Raw genomic sequence first — 19,225 nt, 5'->3', positions numbered from 1 at the left:
CACTGGAGCCAGATTGTGTTTAAATTCCAACTTCGCTGTTGCTTGGATGTGTTAATTGGGGAAAATGTATCTCAGCTTTCTAATTTGTAAAATAGGTATATATTGAAGGTTTTGAGGATATTATGTTAAAGATTAGACAAACTAATACTTTAGATTGAAACACATATTTCAAAAAACATATTTCACACATTGCTGATATTTTAACTGTTTGGAATCTAGGACATAACAAAGAACACAGAATGCTCTAAAAATATGACTCAACTATATGCTGTCTGTAAGAAATTCACATCAAATGTAATGATATAGTCATGCTGAAAGGAAAAAAAAAATTATGTCATGCAAATACTGACCAAAAGGAAGCAGGAGTGGCTGCATTAATAGATATGAAAATCCTCAATAAAATTAGAAAATATAATTCAACAATGTTTAAAAACAATCATATGCTATGACCAAGTGGGATTTACTCCAGGTAGGCAAGTGTGGTTCAATGTGAAAAATCATATGGTCATATTAATTGATATAGAAATAGCAAAAACCCCTCATGATAAGACCTCTTAACAGTTTAGGAGTAGAAGGGACTAATGTCAACTTGATTCAAAGCATTTATAAAAAGTCTACAGCTAACAGTACACTCAACAGTGAAAGACCAAATAGTGAAAGATAATGCCATTTCTAATAACTCAAAAACACTAAAGTGTAAATTGAATAAAGCTTGCACAGAACTTGTATGCTAAAATTTATAAAGCATGAGGAAAGAAATCAAAAGAAGAGTTAAATAAATGGAGAGACATACTATGTTCATGAATTAAAAACTCAATATAGCCAAGATTCCAATTCTTCCCAAAGGACATACAGGTTTAACACAACTTCTATCAAAATTTTAACAGTTTTTAAAAGTCAAGGTAGACTAGATTATCCTAAAATTTAGATGAAAAGAGCAAGAAACAATAATAACTAGAATAATTTTGAAAAAGAAAAATGAAGTGGGAGAAATCAGTCTGTCTTATTTGAAGAGATATATATAACTATAGTAATCAAGACTGACTGGTACTGGCAGAAGAGTGGGCACATAATTCAAAGGAACACAACAGAGAATATAGAAATAAACCACAAAATAGGCCTCTGTGTAGCTTTATTTTGCAAAAAAGCTCTAGGCTCAGAGTCAGGAGGCCCATGTTTGGGTACCAGGACTAGTATTCACCCACAGCATGGCCTTTGGTGAATGACTTCTTCCAGTGGTAAGTCTTTGATTCTGAGTCTACATCACTTTACTTTTTTTGTTTCAGTTTCCTGTTCTATTTAATAGGGAGAATCTGCCCTCTCTTGCTTCCAGCTTTCTGTTTGACAAGAGATGACAAAATACTTCCCAATTTTTACTTGTATAAAGAACTCTATAAGCAAAAGAACTGCTACACTGACTGTTGTAAACAGTACATCTCAATGAGATCTCTACTATATGAAGCCAAATACCAAGCCATTTAATGTGTAATATGTCGATGTGATTTTTTTCCTTCCCACCTAACACCATCTGCTCTTCATTTGGACTTATTAAGGAGCACAAGGAACAGGGCTCACACTCGAGGAAGTGTGATTAGAGTTCTCTAAGGCCCAAAGTTCTGATTTGGTAATGTGAACCTCTGAGAGTGTCTGTGAATAAGAGATTTTATAGCAGTTATGAGAGCTTCAGAGGGGCACCTAGCTGACTCAGTCAGTTAAGCCTCTGACTCTTAATCTCAGCTCAGGCCTTGATCTCAGGGTCATGAGTTCAAGCCCTGCACTGGGCTCCATGATGGGTGTGGAGCCTACTTAAAAAAAAAGAAGAAGGAGAAGACAAGGAGGGGGAAGGAGAGAAAGAAAGGTGTTCAGGGATAGATGATATGTTTCCCAGTAAACTGCTTTTGCTTATGGGGACAGAACAGTCTTGAAATGATTCACCAAACCAACAATCAACCACCCAAAGAGGATTATATGTAAATTCGTGTTGTGTGGGTACTGGGAGGTTTGCAAGCCACGTATGTGGAATAAAGACACACAGATACACACACATACTCTCAAACACACAGACTAATAGCATCCATAGTACCAATGCTACCTTATGTGATTATTGCCATAAATATTCATGGTTAAAAGCAAGCAATAAAATTTAAGACACATATGATGTTAATAACAACCAAACTGAACTGGGCCACAGAACTTTTCCCTCTCAAACTAAATACATTGAGAATAGAATGAAGCAGAAATAGTTGGGTTCTTTCACATAATATATAATAACAGTGGGACAATGGGGGTCCACTGCCTTAAAATAATTTCTCCATGTATCTTGTCATGGTGTGGTCACTATGATACTCTTATCAACAATACATTTCTTTGTTTGAGTCACTAAAAAACAAATATGTTCTGAGGAGGGTCAACAGAATTATGTATAAACCACCTTCTTAGACTGGGAGGCAGTTTGCAGACCTGGGGGAAGGGTCTGACTCAAGGCTTATTCTTACTTGTATGACTTGTATGCTGAGGAAGCCGAAATGTGTGTATGATTTCTGCAGTCCTTTCCAGATTTTATATCTGAAGAGACAGGATGGTCTGTGGAGGAAGAGACCGTCTTCTCAAAATCAATACTGTGGAATTCTACAGGGGTCATTTTTCTTAGCCTTCAACCCTTGCAGCCATCCTATAAAAGAAGGCTTTAGTAATGCCCCCATTTAGGGAGGAAGATTTTGTTTCTATTTATTTGAGAGAAAGAGCAGTGAAAGGGAGAGAGTATGAGCTGGAGTGGAGGGAAAGGGGCAGAGGGAGAATCAGACTCTCTGGTGAGCAGGGAGCCTGATGTGGGACTTGATCCCAGGACTCTGGGATTATGACCTGAGCTGAAGGCAGACACTCAACTGACTGAGCCACCCAGGTGCCCCTATAACCCTTGTTTTTCAGATAAAGAAACTGAAGCAGAGAGATGCTATGACTTGCCCAGGGTCACATGGCTATAAAGTAGCACAGCTGGGTTTCATGTCCCTATAGTGTAGGGCACACATCACAGACATTCATTTCAGTCCCAGGAATTCTGGACAAGCAAAAAAGAAAGAGAGGCCAGGTATTCCTCATCCTCTTCGCCCCACAGAGCCGTAAGAGCGCCTAGAGCTTTGTACAGGTCCTCAGTAAACATCCATCACTCTTGTTGTTGATGATGACATGTTTGTGGGGTTGTGTTCATTTCAGCCTCCTGGGTTGCTGCGAGTGTAGCAAAGCTGACCATGTTCAGCTTCATTTTTTGTTGTTGTTGAAATTATCCACACAAAGTGAAGGTTCTGGTTAAGGGTACAGGGAGGCTCCTGGCAGGGTAGAAAGTGGGAATACCCAGAGCAAGAGGAAGACAATGAGATTGCCAGGCCTTGAGCTAGTCTGTCCTCTCTTCTGCCTGCCATTGTCTTCATTCCCTGACTGGTAAAGTGGTCCTGCTGGGTTCCTGTGAGACCGAGTTGTACCTCTCTCATGTCCCTCCAAGGCGCTCGCTGTGAATGTGGTAGAAGGAAGAGGAGACAAGTCATTACCTAGACCAGGAATACTGACAATGGTTTGCTTGATTCCTGTTTGACTAGTACACTTGTCTCAAGCCTAAGAACGAGTGTGGCCACCAAGGCCATAAAATGGCACCGCTGTTTGACTCGCTTTCCTTCCCGTCGGTACGTTGGCAGCTAATGACTCCCTAGCAATGTTGGCAGCTCATTTATTATTTCCCAATGTGACCATGATAGAATAGCATTGTTGCTTTGCTTTGAACTTCTACTTGAGTTTTGTTTTATTCATTTTATTTTAGTTTTTTAGTTACGCATATTGTTGAAAGGATATAATCTTTAGAGGTGTTTTCCCAGCTGTCTTAGGAAAAGAGCTCTGATGTTGGAGCCAGTAGACCTGGGTGTTCTAGTCTCAGTTTTAGTTTTAACTGACTGTCATCCTCTAATCATACTCTGACCTGTGTTCTCTTGTGACCCAGATTTCTGGTGTGGATAGAGGAAATGCCAGATGCACTGAGGCAGAGGACATGCTATCTGCGCCATTGGAAGGGTTGGGGAGAGGTTGAATTCTAAGACCTCGACCTTGTTAATTCTGGCCAAATTGCAGTTACACACCTTATCCCACAATAAATAATGAGTATTCGAGATACACATGCCAAGTATTTGTGGGATAGGAAGGTGGATCATTTTTGTGGGTACCCTTTAATATTTTGGTACAATCAGAGAAGCAAAACATGATGTAGGTAAGCATCTGGTGTTTTCACTCACAGCTTTTTGAAACTGCAACCCAATCTAGTAAAAGTTTCCAGGCTGACTCAGTGCAAAGGTGATTGTTTTGGAAAATTTGAATGAGATTGGTTTGGGCAACTTCAGTGTTACACAAGTAAAGGGATGGGGGCACTTGAAAGGATCTTTGCTTTGGACTCAAGCAATGGGAATATTTGAGCATGGGTCAAGAGGGAGCTAAGGGAGATGAACATATTTCTCCAGTGCAAGCACCAGCGCATGCAAATGGGCACAGTCTTTTGTTCTGTTCAGTGTGAGACTTCTTTTTAAGTCCTTCCCCCACTTTGCACAGATACCTTTACTGCCTAGCGTAAGTGGTGTGTTAATCATAGCTAACTGTGTATGTTGCTTCCTAGTCATCAGATAAATTACCCATGTTCTCTCGTTTAGTCTCACAGAAGCCATGTGCGGGAGATATCATTGTTATATTGTACTGATAAGGCAACTGAGGCACAGAGAGGTCAAGTGTCTCACTCAGGGTAAATGAGTGGGTCAGCTGAGATTTGAACTCAGGTAGGGCCAGTCTGTAGAGACTAAACTCATAAATACAGCGCTACACTAGCTCTATAAAATATACATGTTTATTGATTTTCAGCCCTGTTCGTTGAAAAGTGTTTATACACCACCCCTATTAAAAATCTGAGCTGTGTGTTATGAATCTGTCCGTAAGAAAGACTCTGCCATGACTCACAAAGGAGGGGCGTCTGGGGGGTGCGTCAGGAGACACGATCATCCGAAAGCTGTCCTGGGTTGAACTGAGCCATTGGGGCTGCCAGAACACTGGCTGGAGAAGGTCCAGGGAAGTGCAAAGCGGTGGAAGGTAACCCGAGAGTGCTCAGCTCCCAGCGTGTTCCTGGCACCCAGCACCTGTGGCTCTGCCGATTCTGGCTGAGAACCAGCCTGGTGGTGTGGGCTCTCCTCAGACTTTTGCCGGTGGATGGGTACCTTGGTGGCTTTGTGTCCACCCATGATGGAGACCCACACCCTCGGGTCCATTCACAGTGTTCTGCCAGAAAATTGCCTCCATTCTTGTTGAGTGACCCAAGTCTTTAAAATCAGTCCAGTTGACTGGGCTTTGTTCCAGTCATCAGTGCTGAATTTATGTGCTGTTCTGTGCATCTCTTTAGGCTGGTGTCAGGGCCGGACCGTGGGCTGGGACCATGGCTCTGGGGCCACTTGCAATGCAGTTAAGTGCTGCAAGGATAGTCAATGGAAAGATAACAGTACGTGGTCATTTCGCCAAGTCCATGACTTTGCGCATCTATTCACGTGGGCACCCACCACACATGGTGATGGCCAACATTTGCAGTGCCGTCCAAGTGCCCTGTTGGGGGGTGCAGTCACTAAACTCATTGTTGGGCACCTGGGAGGTTCAGTCAGTTATGCAACTGCCTTCTGCTCAGATCATGATCTCAGGGTCCTGGGACTGAGTCCCGCGTCGGGCTCCCTGCTCAGCCTGCTTCTCCCTCTGCCTCTGCTCCTCCCCTCAGCTCAGGGTGTCTCTCTCTTTCACAAAAATAAATAAATAAAATCTTTAAAAAAAAACAAAAAAACAAAATTCATTGTAAATTGAAGAAGTGTAGGCACAGAGAGTAAATAAATTATCCCAGGTCATCCAGTAAACAAGCGGAGGAAGGAGGATTGAAATCTCAGCCGCTAAGGCCCAGCATCTGTGCTCTCTGGCCACCAGGCTATCCCACCTCACTTCCACTTGGCTTTCTATGGGATAAAGTGATAAATAACAGAGGACCTTCCCTCAAAGACTGTCTCACTGACCTGGGTTTTTGGTGGTCTTTGAGTAGACTTTAAGTTGATGGACTTCTGGAAAAGATGTGAAGTGTCATTTATAAGTAAAGCTTCAGGTATGGCCTCAGGTTCATTTTCCAAAGAGTTTACTGACCATGAACACAGATGACGATGCTGAGCCATTAGGCAGTAAGGTCATTTAGACCCATCTCATCATTTGTGGTGTAATAATAGCGGCCCCTGCAGAGCGGACACGTCCTGTGAGCCGGGCACTTGTGAAAACCTTCACATGTTCTTCCTTGCTTGCTCCTGATTGCCCCTGGGGAGTGGACCCTGATTATCCCCACTTTGTGGAGGAGGAAACTGAGTTCCAGGAATGGTATATAACCTACCCAAGGTCCCACCATTAGTAACTGGTAAGGCTGGCTCAGGCTCCCTAGCAGTCTGATTCCAAAGCCCCATGTTCTTAATTAGCCACTGCTCCAGGGTAGAAAGATTTGCTGGGTTTGGGGTTAGGACACTCACAGTGGCCCTGCCAAAATGTCGACGTGCCCAATGCTGACCAAGTCACATCTTTTCTTTGGTTCTCATTCATTCATTCATTCATTCAACAACTACTTCCAGCTTACCTACTGGTATGTACCAGTGAGTAAGACAGACTTGGTCCACGCTGATGTAGAGCTTAGGGTGAAATGTTCAGTTTTCTTATCTGTAAAAGGTGAGAATTAAAATGTGTTAAAATAGTTCTCATCCCTTTGAAATCCCATGCCTCTTTTTATAAAACATTATTCCTTCCTTCGTGTTCTTTGAAATTTCTGAGTAAGTGAATTACCATGACTAAAAATAAGTTAAATCAATTATAATATTGAGTAATTTTTGTTTGAATCGCGCTGGTCCTCATCCCTACCCCGAGGGTGATTCTGATACACTGCCTACCCTCTACCCCTCGCCACCCCCCAAGCCTGGGCAGTCTTTCAGGGAAGAATCATGGGGATGGTATTTTCACTTTAACAACAAAGGGATCTACAGTTAATTTTTTAATTGCTTGGAAATGCCGAGGGTTGTGTCTTTTTTATTTGTTTTCATTCTTTTGCTAGGTTTTGGCCCTTGGGTGTGCGCAGCAAATGAAACTTCACTCATTCCTTTTACTGAAAACCCCCTTACCCCCACCAGGCATTGTTGTGAGTCATGAGTTGTCTCACCAACGGACATTTCCTCATCCTGTTTGTAGGAGGAACACGAAGGGACGTGCCCGTGCGTCTGACACGGGGACCCACAAGCTCCTCCTCATTTGGGGGCCTTGTGAGGGAGATGAACTTTTGGCTCTGCAAAGTGTCTGGGCAGTTTTTACTGAGATTTGCGTAGGAGGCCATACTTCACAGACCTCTTAGGAGCTCCATCTGGCTCAGAATGCCTCCCGAGGCTGGGCTTCTCCAGCACCCCTCCTCGCCCTTGACTATACACAAACCATGTGTTGTTCTCTTGTCATTTCATGGACGCGTAAGCTCCTGGGGACAGTGTCACCACACAGAGTAAATGAGCACCACATACTTGCTAGATGGACTGAGGAGTGGAGAGCAGGATTCTTTAAAAAGCTTTTTTATTTTGGTAAGAACACGTAACATGAGAACCACCCTCTTAAAAATTTTTAGTGTACAGTACGTTATTATGTACAGTACACAGTGCTGGACAGCAGATCATTAAAGAGTGTTCATCCTACTTAACTGAAGCATTATGCCTGTTGATTAGTAACTCCCCCTTCCCCTCCTTGCCTGGCTTCCAGCAACCACCATTCCAGGCTCTGATTTTACGGATTTGACTGTTTTAGATTCCTCCTGCAAATGGATTCATGCCGTACTTGTGTTTCTGCTTTGGGCTTATTTCATGTAGCATGATGTTATTTATAACGGGAAGAGTTCATTTACTTATGTTCTCAAAGGAGTGATAGGTATGAAAAAAATGCAGTTTAATTCAACAGCCATTGGTGTGGGCATGAGATTCAGCGCTGTCGTCTAGAGACGGAGACCCGTGTCTAGCAATGTGCAGGCAGGTGTTTAATGGGGGGGGGGGGCTCTGTGGGGCTCTGTAGCCTTGCTGATTTCCATAGCATGAAAAGCATCTCACCGTGGTTAATTTCCCACCGCCCACATGATGTCAGACTGGCTCGCAGAGTTCTCCAATGTGTAAGAGCTCTCCTGAGGCCCTACAGTCTCGTCCTGCCCCTACCACCACTGTTTTCAAAAAGTTGTCAGTTTAGACTCTGACATAGGTAAGAGGCAGGTGCAGCGTGATAAGGCAGAGGAGGGGCAGAATGTACCAGGTAGGTAGGAAAGCATCAGGAGGACAGAGATTCCATTTTGTGGTGGAGACATCCACGCGGAGAGCTGCAGGGGCAGGAAGGATGTGTGGAAAGGCCCACAGGTAGGTGGGGCTGGGGACCTTCAGGGCCCCTCCACTGGGATCAGGTCAAGGGGAAGTGCCTTGGAGGTCCCTCATGACCTAGGTTCACCTCACCGGGCTCACTTTTCTCCCATGTTGAGCGGCACAAACTTGTTCCTCCAGCCGGTCCAGCCCAGGCTTGGGAACACAGCCGTGCCTTGGCTCACACTGGTCTTCCCATCTGGAAAGCAGTTTCCCATCATCCCCATCTCCTGACTTTCCTCCTGCTCCTTTACCACTCTTCCAGATTACAGAAAACTCCAACCAGCAGGGAAAAGGCGTAGAAAGTGGCTTCCACCAAACTTAGGAATTTATGTTCTCCAACAGTCACCGGGAGAAGGTGAAAGGCAGACAACAGAGGCAGAAAAAAATATTTGCAGCCTTTGTAAGCACTGACGGGCTTTTACTAGAACGGGGAGGCAATGCAGGAAGAGAAAGACAGAAAGCAGGGGCGAGGAGGGAGCTCACAAGAGTGGGTGTCCCAGTGGCACGGATGAGAAGGTGCTCGTCTGTATGAGTTAGTCCCTAGCAGGTGAGACACCACAACACACCCACCCAAATGGCCAAAACGAATTAAGCCTGCACTGCCTAATGTCGTGGAGGATTTGGACACGTGGAAAGTAACGTATATTGCAGCTGAGAGTTGAATTTGCTACAATCATTTCAAAAACTTTTGGGCTGTGTTTACTAACATTGAACATATGCGTACCCTGTGACCCAGCAATGAGTGTTCTAGATATATAGCCAAAATCCACACACATAGCTCACCCGCAGGCAGGTACTGGAAGGTTGATAGAGAATATCAGTAGCAACGGCTCCCAGTGGGGAATACCCAGATGCTATCAAGAGTAGAAAGTAATGGGGCACCTAGGTGGCTCAGTGGGTTAAAGCCTCTGCCTTCGGCTCGGGTCATGATCTCAGGGTCCTGGGATCAAGCCTCGCATCAGGCTCTCTGCTCCGCGGGGAGCCTGCTTCCTCCTCTCTCTCTCTGCCTGCCTCTCTGCCTACTTGTGATCTCTGTCTGTCAAATAAATAAATAAAATCTTTAAAAACAAAAACAAAAACAGTAGAAAGTAAGTTATGATTCCACTCCCACGGCGGAATCCTATACAGCCACAAAAAAGAATGAAGTGTTGTTTGAACAACAGTGGAGATGAAACTCACAAACCTAATCTGAATGAAAGGGGCCAGACACGAGAGGATACAAATGGAATTATTCTGTTTTATAGAAAGTTCAAAACCAGGCAAAACTCTTTATGGAGTTAGAAGTCAGTCTCCTGGGAACTCGGGGGAAGAGTAAGGTGGGTGGTGTCTGGGAGGGTCAAGTTGGAAGACTTTGATGCTGTTTTATTTCTGGCCCTTTGCTACCTGCATAGGGTTTGTGTACCTCTCTGTATATCTTACATTTTCATTAACTGAAAAAAAAAGGAGCTGCTGAATGGAAGTGTTAGAAATAGAGGGCAAGTGTGTGTTTTTCTAGACTGCTTCTGTGTTTTCTCTTTTAGCATTTTCTATTTTTACAAATTTAATCTTTAGACAAAATATATTGAGAATGACTCTGTGCCAGGAACTATGTGAGATACCGAGGATAAAAAAGGGAACAAAATAGAAGAAAAAAAACCCAAACTGCTGCTCTCAGGGAGCTCCCATTCCCATGGGGCCAGGAAGGCAATTGAATAAACAAATCATAAAATGTGAGGTGGTGATGAGTGCTACGAACTAATATGGGGGATAAGGGGAGAGGGAGTCATGAGCTGCGGTGAGGATTTGGGCACCAATTAGGTATCGTTTCATATCCAGTAGATGAAGACACTGTGATAGGGCAGCATTTGAGCAGGGACCTGAATGTGGTGACAGAAGGAGCCCAACAGGAATGTGGGGAAAGAGCACTGTGGGCAGAGAGAACAGCAAGTGCAAAGGCCCTGTGGTGGGATCCCTGGCTTCCCCCATCAGAAAACTGGGTCCCAATTTTGTCTTCTCTCTTTCCTCTGGCCCCATATTCAAACCAGAACACTAATCCATTTGCTTCCCTACCTAAATATCTCTTAATTTTTCCACTTTTTCTCCATCTTCACTGTTGTTGCCTGTTTGGGGAATAGTTTCTTAACTCTGTCTTCCATTCTCCCACTTTTTTTTTTTTTTTTTTTGGTTTGAAAGTAGAAAGGGCTCCCCTTTATACTTATACTTACTCCCCTATATACTTGTACTTACTGCCCTTTATACTTAGATTAAATGCCCTACTTTCCTCTCTGGTGTCCTTTCTTGCTGCTCATGCCTTCCTGCCCACGCTCAAGTCATGCCAAAACGATAACCTTCCTCAGCTTCCCGTTGAGCCCTCTGGACTCTGAGCCTTTCCCTCTTGAGAATGCCTCTGCTTATAGCAATCCTTCCCCTCCTCACCTGCTCATTCCGAGTTTTGCCCATCAGACACATCTTAACTTAGATGTTATTGATGCTGGGACTTTTTCCTGCCCCTTAACCCTGGCCACGTGTCCATCCCACTGGTGTCTCCCCATCATGGCTGGCTTAGATCATTCTGTACCTGCCTTTATTTTCCTGAACTTCCCACTAAACTCCATGACACAGGAGGGAGGGAACTCTACTTTGTATCTCACTGCTTAGCATAGGTCCTGACCTTTAGACATTGTTCAATAAATGTTAAATGAATGAATGCATGTTGACGTAGATCCCTATGATACTAAACAAGTCTTGTAGTACTTTTATGGTAATCGATGAAACGGTTTTACAGTTAACACAATCTTTGTCAAGACACAAAAGCCAGACCTGCTGGGTTTAGATTCTTATTCCTGGTAATTCTGTGTTCCATAATTTCCCAAACACAGAAATATTATCCATCAACTTTTAACGTTACCTTATTTCACTCAGTCATACGTAAAACATCAATTCAGAGAACTTTGAATCTGTGAAAACATTCAAATGCAGAGACCCAAATGTGTTTCTCCGGCAGCAAAGCAATATGATTATTGTGACTTATTTCTAGAGCTGAAACTTAATTTCTAGAAAACAAAATCAGGGTTAGACTTTATTAGTCTTGTCGGGTTTGGGGCATTCTAGGTGGAGTTCTTTCCAATATATCACAGCTCCTTCATATGGAAATGAAAGCTTTTAACATGAAGAGAGAGTGGGAGGCACAAGAAGGATTGAGTAGCCCTTTTTATACCCACATCTCACCCACGTGAGAGGGGATGCTCTTGATTGCTCTTGGCATGAGGGTCAGAAGAGAGCTGAGCAAGGACTTCAGCTGGGCTTGGGGCACTGAGCCAGAGTCTCTCAAACTGACTTTTAAAAATTGTATCAACAGGATGATTTAGAGAATTATAAATGTTTAAGCATCAGATACATCTGTAGCTCCTGTCTGTTAAGCACTTGCTGTGTTCCAGGCCCTGTAATTGTTTCAAAAAGACCATCTTATTTAATTTTAATCCAGTCATATGGGATCAATACCATTTATTCCCATCCTGCAGATGAGGAAAGTAGGTCTAGAGAGACTGAGTGATTTGCCCTAGGTCACACAACAGATCGGTGGTAGTACTGAACTATGAACCCATTCCTTATTTTATTTTATTTTATTATTTATTTTAAATTCAGTATAGCTAACATACAGTGTCATATAAGTTTCAGTTGTGCAATGTAGTGATACGACCATTCTGTACATCACCCAGCTGCTCATCACAAGTGCCCACCTTCAACCCCATCACCTGTTTTCACCCATTCCCCCACCACCTCCCTTCTGGTGACCTTCAGTTTGTTCTCAATAGTTAAGAATCTGCTTCCTGGGGCACCTGCCATCTGGGTGGCTCAGTGGATTAAGCATCTGCCTTTGGCACAGGTCATGATCTCAGGGTCCTAGGATTGAGACCTGCGTTGGGCTCCCTGCTCAGCAAGGAGCCTGCTTCCCTCTCTCTTTCTGCCCGCTTCTCTGCCTAGTTGTGATCTCTCTCTCTCTCTCTCTCTGTCAGATAAATAAATAAAATCTTAAAAAAAAAAAAAAAAGAATCTGCTTCTTGGCTTGTTCCTCTTTCTCTTTTTCCCTTTGGTTGTTTTTTTCATTTGTTGCTTTGTTTCTTAAATTCCACATATGAGTGAAATCATGTGGTGTTTGTCTTTTTCTGACTGACTTATTGTACTTAGCATTACACACTCTAGCTCCATTCACGTCATTGCAAATGGCAGTATTTTATTCTTTTTATGGTTCAATAATATTCCGTTGTGTACACATCTCATCTTCATCCGTTCATCAGTGGATGGACACTTGTGCTGCTTCTCTATCTTGGCTGTTATAAAAAAAATGAAGTTATAAACATGAATTCATGTTTTTGTATTTTTGGGGTAAAAAATACAGTAGTATGATTACTAGATCATAGAGTTGTTCAAGTTTTAACTTTGTGAGGAGACTCCATACTGTTTTCCAGAGTGGCTGCATCAGTTTGCGTTCCCACCAGCAGTGTAAGAGGGTTCCCCTTTCCCCACATCCTCACCAACACCTGTTGTTTCTTGTGTTGTTGATTTTAGGCAACAGGGGTGAGATGGTATCTCATTATAGTTTTGATCTGCACTTCCTTGATGCTGAATGATGTTGAGTATCTTTTCATGTGTCCATTGGCCATCTAGGCATTTTCTTTAGAGAAATATCTGTTTATTTCTTCTGCCCATTTTCATTTATTTATTTATTTTAAATATTTTTATTTATTTATTTGAGAGAGAGAGAGAATGAGAGAACATGAGAGGGGAGAGGTCAGAAGAAGAAGCAAGCAGACTCCCCTCTGAGCAGGAACCCCCCCCCCCCTATGTGGGACTCTATCCCAGGACTCCAGGATCATGACTTGATCCAAAGGCAGTTGCTTAACCAACTGAGCCACCCAGGTGCCCACTTCTGCCCATTTTTAAATTGGACCATTTGGTTTTTGTTGTTGAGTTGTATTAGCTCTTTATATATTTTGGATACCAACCCTTTATCAGATATGTCATTTGCAGATATCTCCTCTAATGCCATAGGTCGCCTTTTAGTTTTGTTGATTGTTTCCTTTGCTGTGCAGAGGCTTTTTATCTTGTTGAAGTCCCAGTAGTCTATTTTTGCTTTTGTTTCCCTTTCCTCTGGAGACATATCTAGAAAAATATTGCTGTGGCCAATGTCAGAGACCTGACTGCCTGTGTCCTTTTCTAGGATTTTTATGATTTCAGGTCTCATGTTTAGGTCATCGACTTTGAGGGAGCTGTTTTTCTTTTGCATGGAGCTGCCTGGTTCCCCCAACACTATTTCTTAAAGAGACCCTTCCCCGTTTCCTGCTTTGTTGTAGATGAACGGACTGCATAATTGCCGGTTTATTTCTCTATTTTCTATTCCATTCCATTGATCTATGTGTCTATTTTTATGCCAGTGCCATACTCTTTTGATTACCACAGCTTTATAGTATAACTTGAAATCTGGAATTGTGATGCCTACAGTTTTACTTTTCTTTTTGAAGATTCCTTTGGCTATTTGGGGATCTTTTGTGGTTCCATACAAATTTTAGAATTGTTTGTTCTAGTTCTGTGAAAAATGCTGTTGGTATTTTGATAAGGATTGCATTAAATGTGTAGATTCCTTTTGGTGCTATAGACTTTTTTTTTTTCAAGATTTTATTTATTTATTTGATAGATAGAGCAACTGTGAGAGAGAGAACACAAGCAGGGGGAATGAGAGAGGAAGAAGCAGACTTTCCACCAAGCAGGGAGCCCCATGCAGGGCTCGATCCCGGGACGCTGGGATCTTGACCTGAGATGAAGGCAGATGCTTAACCACTGAGCCACCCAGGTGCCCTGGTGCTATAGACATTTTAACAATATTTGTTCTTCTGATCCATGAACATGGAATGACTTTCCATTTCTTTGTGTGGTCTTCAATTTCTTTCACCATTTCCTCTTTCTAATCATTAGGTTGCATGGCCTCCCATATTGAAAAATAAACCAACTAATTCTAGAGATAAATACATCTGATTTTAGGGTGTCTGTTGCTGTGGATTATTCATGGCCTAATCCACATGTTATGCTCCAGTACTGGTTAAAAGATAAGAGAGTTGTGATAGCAAATTCCCTGCAAATGTGGGCATCTGACCTACAGAAGACACTTTTTCACCACGTAGCTCCAAAATAAGCTTCACTAAGCAAGGGTTCATAACAGAAGATCCTTCAATTGTGGGCAGGGTGGGTAAGTGTAATCTTTGAACAAAAAGAGTCTCCGCTCTGGAGAAATTGTGATCCTGGAGAGAAGGAGGGAGCGAGTAGCTGGCCCTCCTTCCCTCTCTGGCCCCTGGGCTCCGCTCTGGCCAAGGGTGTGTTTGTTTGGCTGTGATTCTTTTCCTTCAGTTTCCCTCTCTAGGTGTCATGTTTCATGAGCTCCAGGCTCCCGCCTGTGTCAGCCTCAGCCTCTGGCTTTAATCGCTGCTCCTTGGCCAAAGCTGAGTGAGGGTTTGCAAACCGACACTGATTGGTTGCATATTTGCTGGGGGCGATTGCTGGACACGCACCTCACCCATCCCTGGCCCCCAGTAACACTGACAGCGACACCCTCCTGGTTGGAGCCCAAACCACTGCCTTATTAAGAGAGGCCCCTTTCCTCTCTGCTCCCCCCCACACCCTTGCTGCTGGTCCACGCTTCCTGTGGCAATCAGAGGTAGCCCTTGCACTTCACAGCTTTCTTCCCGGCCCTGCTCTCCACCCGCAGCCAGTTTCCTTGCACAGAAAGTACCAGAGGTTCCAGAATTCACCTATTCACTTCCCTACCTCTGGACCTTGAGTTCCCGTCCTCAGCAGGTCAGAATCTCCACTGCCTGCTGAGGTTTCCCTCGAACCAGTGCCCCCTTCCTTCTTTGGAGTCTCCTGTCCCCAGTCTGGCTGTGGGGTGGGGTGGGAGGACAGGTACATCTGATTCTGGTTATCATGTCAGGGGGAGAACATAAGGGAGAAGTAATGACCTGTTTATAAGCGACTCTCTTGGTTCCCTTGTTTGTTGAGTTCATAGGATTCGTGGATCAGGAATTTGGTGAGAGTGTATGTCTCTTACAAGAGATGGAATTACAGACAGGTTTTTTTAAAAAGGATTTTATTTATTTATTTATTTATCTGTTTAGTTAGAGGGTGAGAGCAGGGGGAGGGGAAAGGGAAGAGGGAGAATCCCAAGCAGACCCCGTGCCCTGCATGGAGCCCAACACGAGGCTTGATCTCAGGAATCTTGAGCCAAGATCAAGGGTTGTACGTTTAACCAGCTAAGCTACCCAGGTACTCCTTAAAGATGGTTTTTAAGAAGAATCAAGGACTGCCTCCCGGAGGGGCACAAAACAGCTCCCCGACTGGACCGAAAGTAGCGTCCTAGGTAGGGAAAGGGAAGAGGGAGAATCCCAAGCAGACCCCGTGCCCTGCATGGAGCCCAACACGAGGCTTGATCTCAGGAATCTTGAGCCAAGATCAAGGGTTGTACGTTTAACCAGCTAAGCTACCCAGGTACTCCTTAAAGATGGTTTTTAAGAAGAATCAAGGACTGCCTCCCGGAGGGGCACAAAACAGCTCCCCGACTGGACCAAAAGTAGCGTCCTAGGTAGGTCGTCAAATCCAGATCCGAAGAACCTCCTGGCAAGGAGAAATTGAGACTGCAGAATCTCACAAATGTGCTGAATGCAAAGAATCCCCCCAAAGTTTACGACTCAGACAGCATCAGGATGTATGCAGAGGAACGTGTTCTGGGGAGAGATGGGCTCTGACAATGTTGCATGCTAACCCAGACTGCCTCTTGTTGGAGTGAGGGAGAGGGGCTCTTTGTTTTGGGGATGTTTGTTTTTGCTGCCAAGGTCTTGTCATGTCATGAGTGTTTAATTTATATGAGCCCAAGCCAGGTACTATGGGGAGTCAAATATCTTTACTGCGAAATGAGACAAACTCCAATTCTTTAAACAGCGCCAGTTGTAATAGTAAGACTTGAGGCTAGACACTGTTCTACATATTAACTTGTTTCTCTTTCCTGATGCTCCTCTGGGACGGTATTGTGGTTAGCGTCCAGTTCTTAGATAAGGAAACTGAGGCACGAGTGCTCTGTGACTCACTTAAACTCACCCAGCTAGTAAAGGTCCGCGTTGAGATTTGAAGCCGTGCTGGGCTGCCTGCTCAGGATGTTGAAGGGGGAGATGGTAGCATCGATCAGGCTTGGGTTATCTGTTCCCAATCCCAAGAATCTCCACTTCCTAATAATAAAGACAACAACAGCCAGCTACAGAGACCCTCTCTGAGATTGAGAATAGAACCTACTAATTTGTTGGTGACCGATGTTTACAGTTTATCTTGTCTATGTGCACGAGAACTGTCACAGGGCACTATTCTGAATGAAAATTGGCCACTGTGGGTGTGGGGGGGTACTGAGAAGCAGGGGGGACAGCTGGGAGTCAGGGAGATGGGACAAATGGCAAAGCTCTGTGGGGTACTGTGGCCAGGGATCTGGTTCTCAGAAGCTGTCCAGCTAGACACTCTGCTTATCAGAAGGGATCAACCCCTGGCCATGAACATGCTTGTTCAAAACGTTGGGAGAGGCACGGTCTGAGACTCATACAAGATGCCTAACCCCCTGCTCCCTTAGGCCTGCCTGGTACAGAGAATATATTTAATCCACCCTTCCTTGTCCTTCACTCTAGTTGTGCCATGGGGTTTGTTTTCTGGGGGAGAGGGAGGAATAGCGCCTCCCAAGGTGGGTTGAGATCCAGCCCTATGATAGGGTCAAGCTGTCCTCTGCCTGCTTCTCTCCTGCCTCCTGCCGTGTGGACATGGCTCCTTCACAGCTGGGAGAAGGTCATGGCTATGAACGTTCTCACCTGCCGAAGCTGGGATCTGGGAAGCTCGTAGGTACTCTGACACTCACAACGCCTTTCCAGACTGTAAAGGAGCTCTGAGGGGTCGGTGAGAGGTTCCTCCCTGATTGTCCCTTTGCTAGTTTTGGAGGGCTTCTCTTACCATTTGAGGCCTTGAAGAACATGCTTCATCTCTAAAGGCCATCCTGAGGGTTTTCAGAGGAGAAGGAGGAGAGATTAGATTTCCCCAAGCCTGGAATTGCTCTGTTTGATTTATAGGGTGAGGAGTTTTCAATCTGTAATGCTTTTGGGGTTTTCTGTGCTGCAAGAATATCCCCTGGGGCTTTCCAGACCCTTATTTAACCCAGATTAACTGCCATAGGATGCGCTCAGGGCAGGCCGTGCTGCAGGAGGCCAGCATGGCCTGCTGACTTACATCACTGCGCCGTGACGCAGTGACACAAACATGGCGGGTGGGAAGGAGATTTCAAGAACCCATTAGAGGCATTTGGAGTTTTCAGTGCCTCCTCAAAAACTGTGCGCAGAACTGAATTGAAACCTGTCATGTTAGCATTATAATTCTAAACGCTGGCCTAGCTGGGCCAGAATGATTTAATAGTTGCCTTCATGAGATCTGTACTGGTTCCACTCACATTCTTTTATATCCCATTGTTCTGTTTCTGCGTTCGCTCTGGATGCTTCTCCCCCTTCCCCACTATTCCTCATTGGCTTTATCTCGCGCTGCACATTCAGATTTTTGTAAAAAAATGGACTGTAGTGGTTGCTGTAATTTGGGGTCGCTCCCTTCTATGAACATTGGCTTTAGAGCATGGAGAATGGTTTGCGGCTAGATGTGGTTATGTCGTCTGGTCCCTCCAGGCCGCCCAGCTGGTGGCTGGACCCTGTGGTGCCATTCTCTGTTCCTTGTTTGGTTTGTTCAGAGCATGAGCAAATAAAAGCAAAATGTAGAATTTTTCAATGTATTCAACGTAAGTTTGTTTTCATTTCCTTTCTGTAGGAATCGCTCATTATTTCTACAAATGCCCTCAGTTTTATCCAAGTGAAAACTCAGTGTTAGCTCCATAACACTATGGATAGAAGCTCAATTGCTGAGGCTCCCTGGGAACATTCTTAGGCATAAAATGCCAAGATTTTTGGATGTGCAAACAAATAGTTTAGATAATGCTCAGAAAGATCTCTGCATCTTTATTAGCTTCTTTTCTCACCTGCCCTGTTTTATGAGCTGGGATGTGGCTGAATTAGTTAGGGAAGCGATAGCCCACACATGCCCTGACTATAACCATAAGCATCTTTGAACAAATGTTGTTACTTCTGAGAGAGCTTCTTTAAACTACTGCGGACCATATAGAGGTGTGTGTCCCGCACTTTCACAGTGACTATGACTTTACCCAGAGACTCTTCACCATGTTTCTTGTTTCCAGGATTGCAGGATTCTGGCCTTGGGATTTGCTTTCCTGTTTTCAACCTTAGCTCACCCCATACTTGATGTTCAGCAGCAATATCCTGGCTTCCCCTGGCAACACTATATTCTGCCACTTCGGGTAAATGTGCTCCTGTCTTTTCAGCCCTGGACTTTATACGCAGGCTTGGGACCCTGTGAATGCTATGCCTCGGGCTTTGGTGGACTCCACGGCCATGACCTAGGTACTTTTGTATGTCATGACCCTTCTCAGGGAGCTCAGCCAAGGATCTCATGTAACATATTTGAACACCATATTGTAGATTCACACCCAGGGGACTGTTTTGTCCCTGGGAAGCCTGAGACTTCGGGACTCCAGGATTGCAGGAGTGGTGCTGATCTTTCGGGATTTTTATCACATGCTGTCAGCTTTGGGATCCTGGTGTCCGTGCAGACTGCTACACAACAGGAAGTACTTGAGTAGAGGGATGAGC

The 19,225-nt window shown here is 44.3% G+C and overlaps 1 protein-coding gene across 1 annotated transcript in view; it reads left to right on the top strand.

The window, feature by feature from the left end:
- Positions 1 to 8,369: 8,369 nt before the first annotated feature.
- DDR2 (discoidin domain receptor tyrosine kinase 2) overlaps positions 8,370 to 19,225 on the top strand; it is a 93,034-nt gene continuing 82,178 nt past the window's right edge. Inside the window, exon 1 of the mRNA XM_004751417.3 lies at positions 8,370 to 8,462. The gene's annotated coding sequence lies outside the window, so the exon portion shown is untranslated. The remainder of the gene's footprint in view (positions 8,463 to 19,225) is intronic.

The sequence above is a fragment of the Mustela putorius genome, unplaced genomic scaffold (assembly GCF_011764305.1).
Source record: "Mustela putorius furo isolate JIRA1106 unplaced genomic scaffold, ASM1176430v1.1 tig00000508_pilon_pilon_pilon, whole genome shotgun sequence".
NCBI classification, from domain to species: domain Eukaryota; kingdom Metazoa; phylum Chordata; class Mammalia; order Carnivora; family Mustelidae; genus Mustela; species Mustela putorius.
This window is presented reverse-complemented; position numbering and strand designations above follow the sequence as displayed.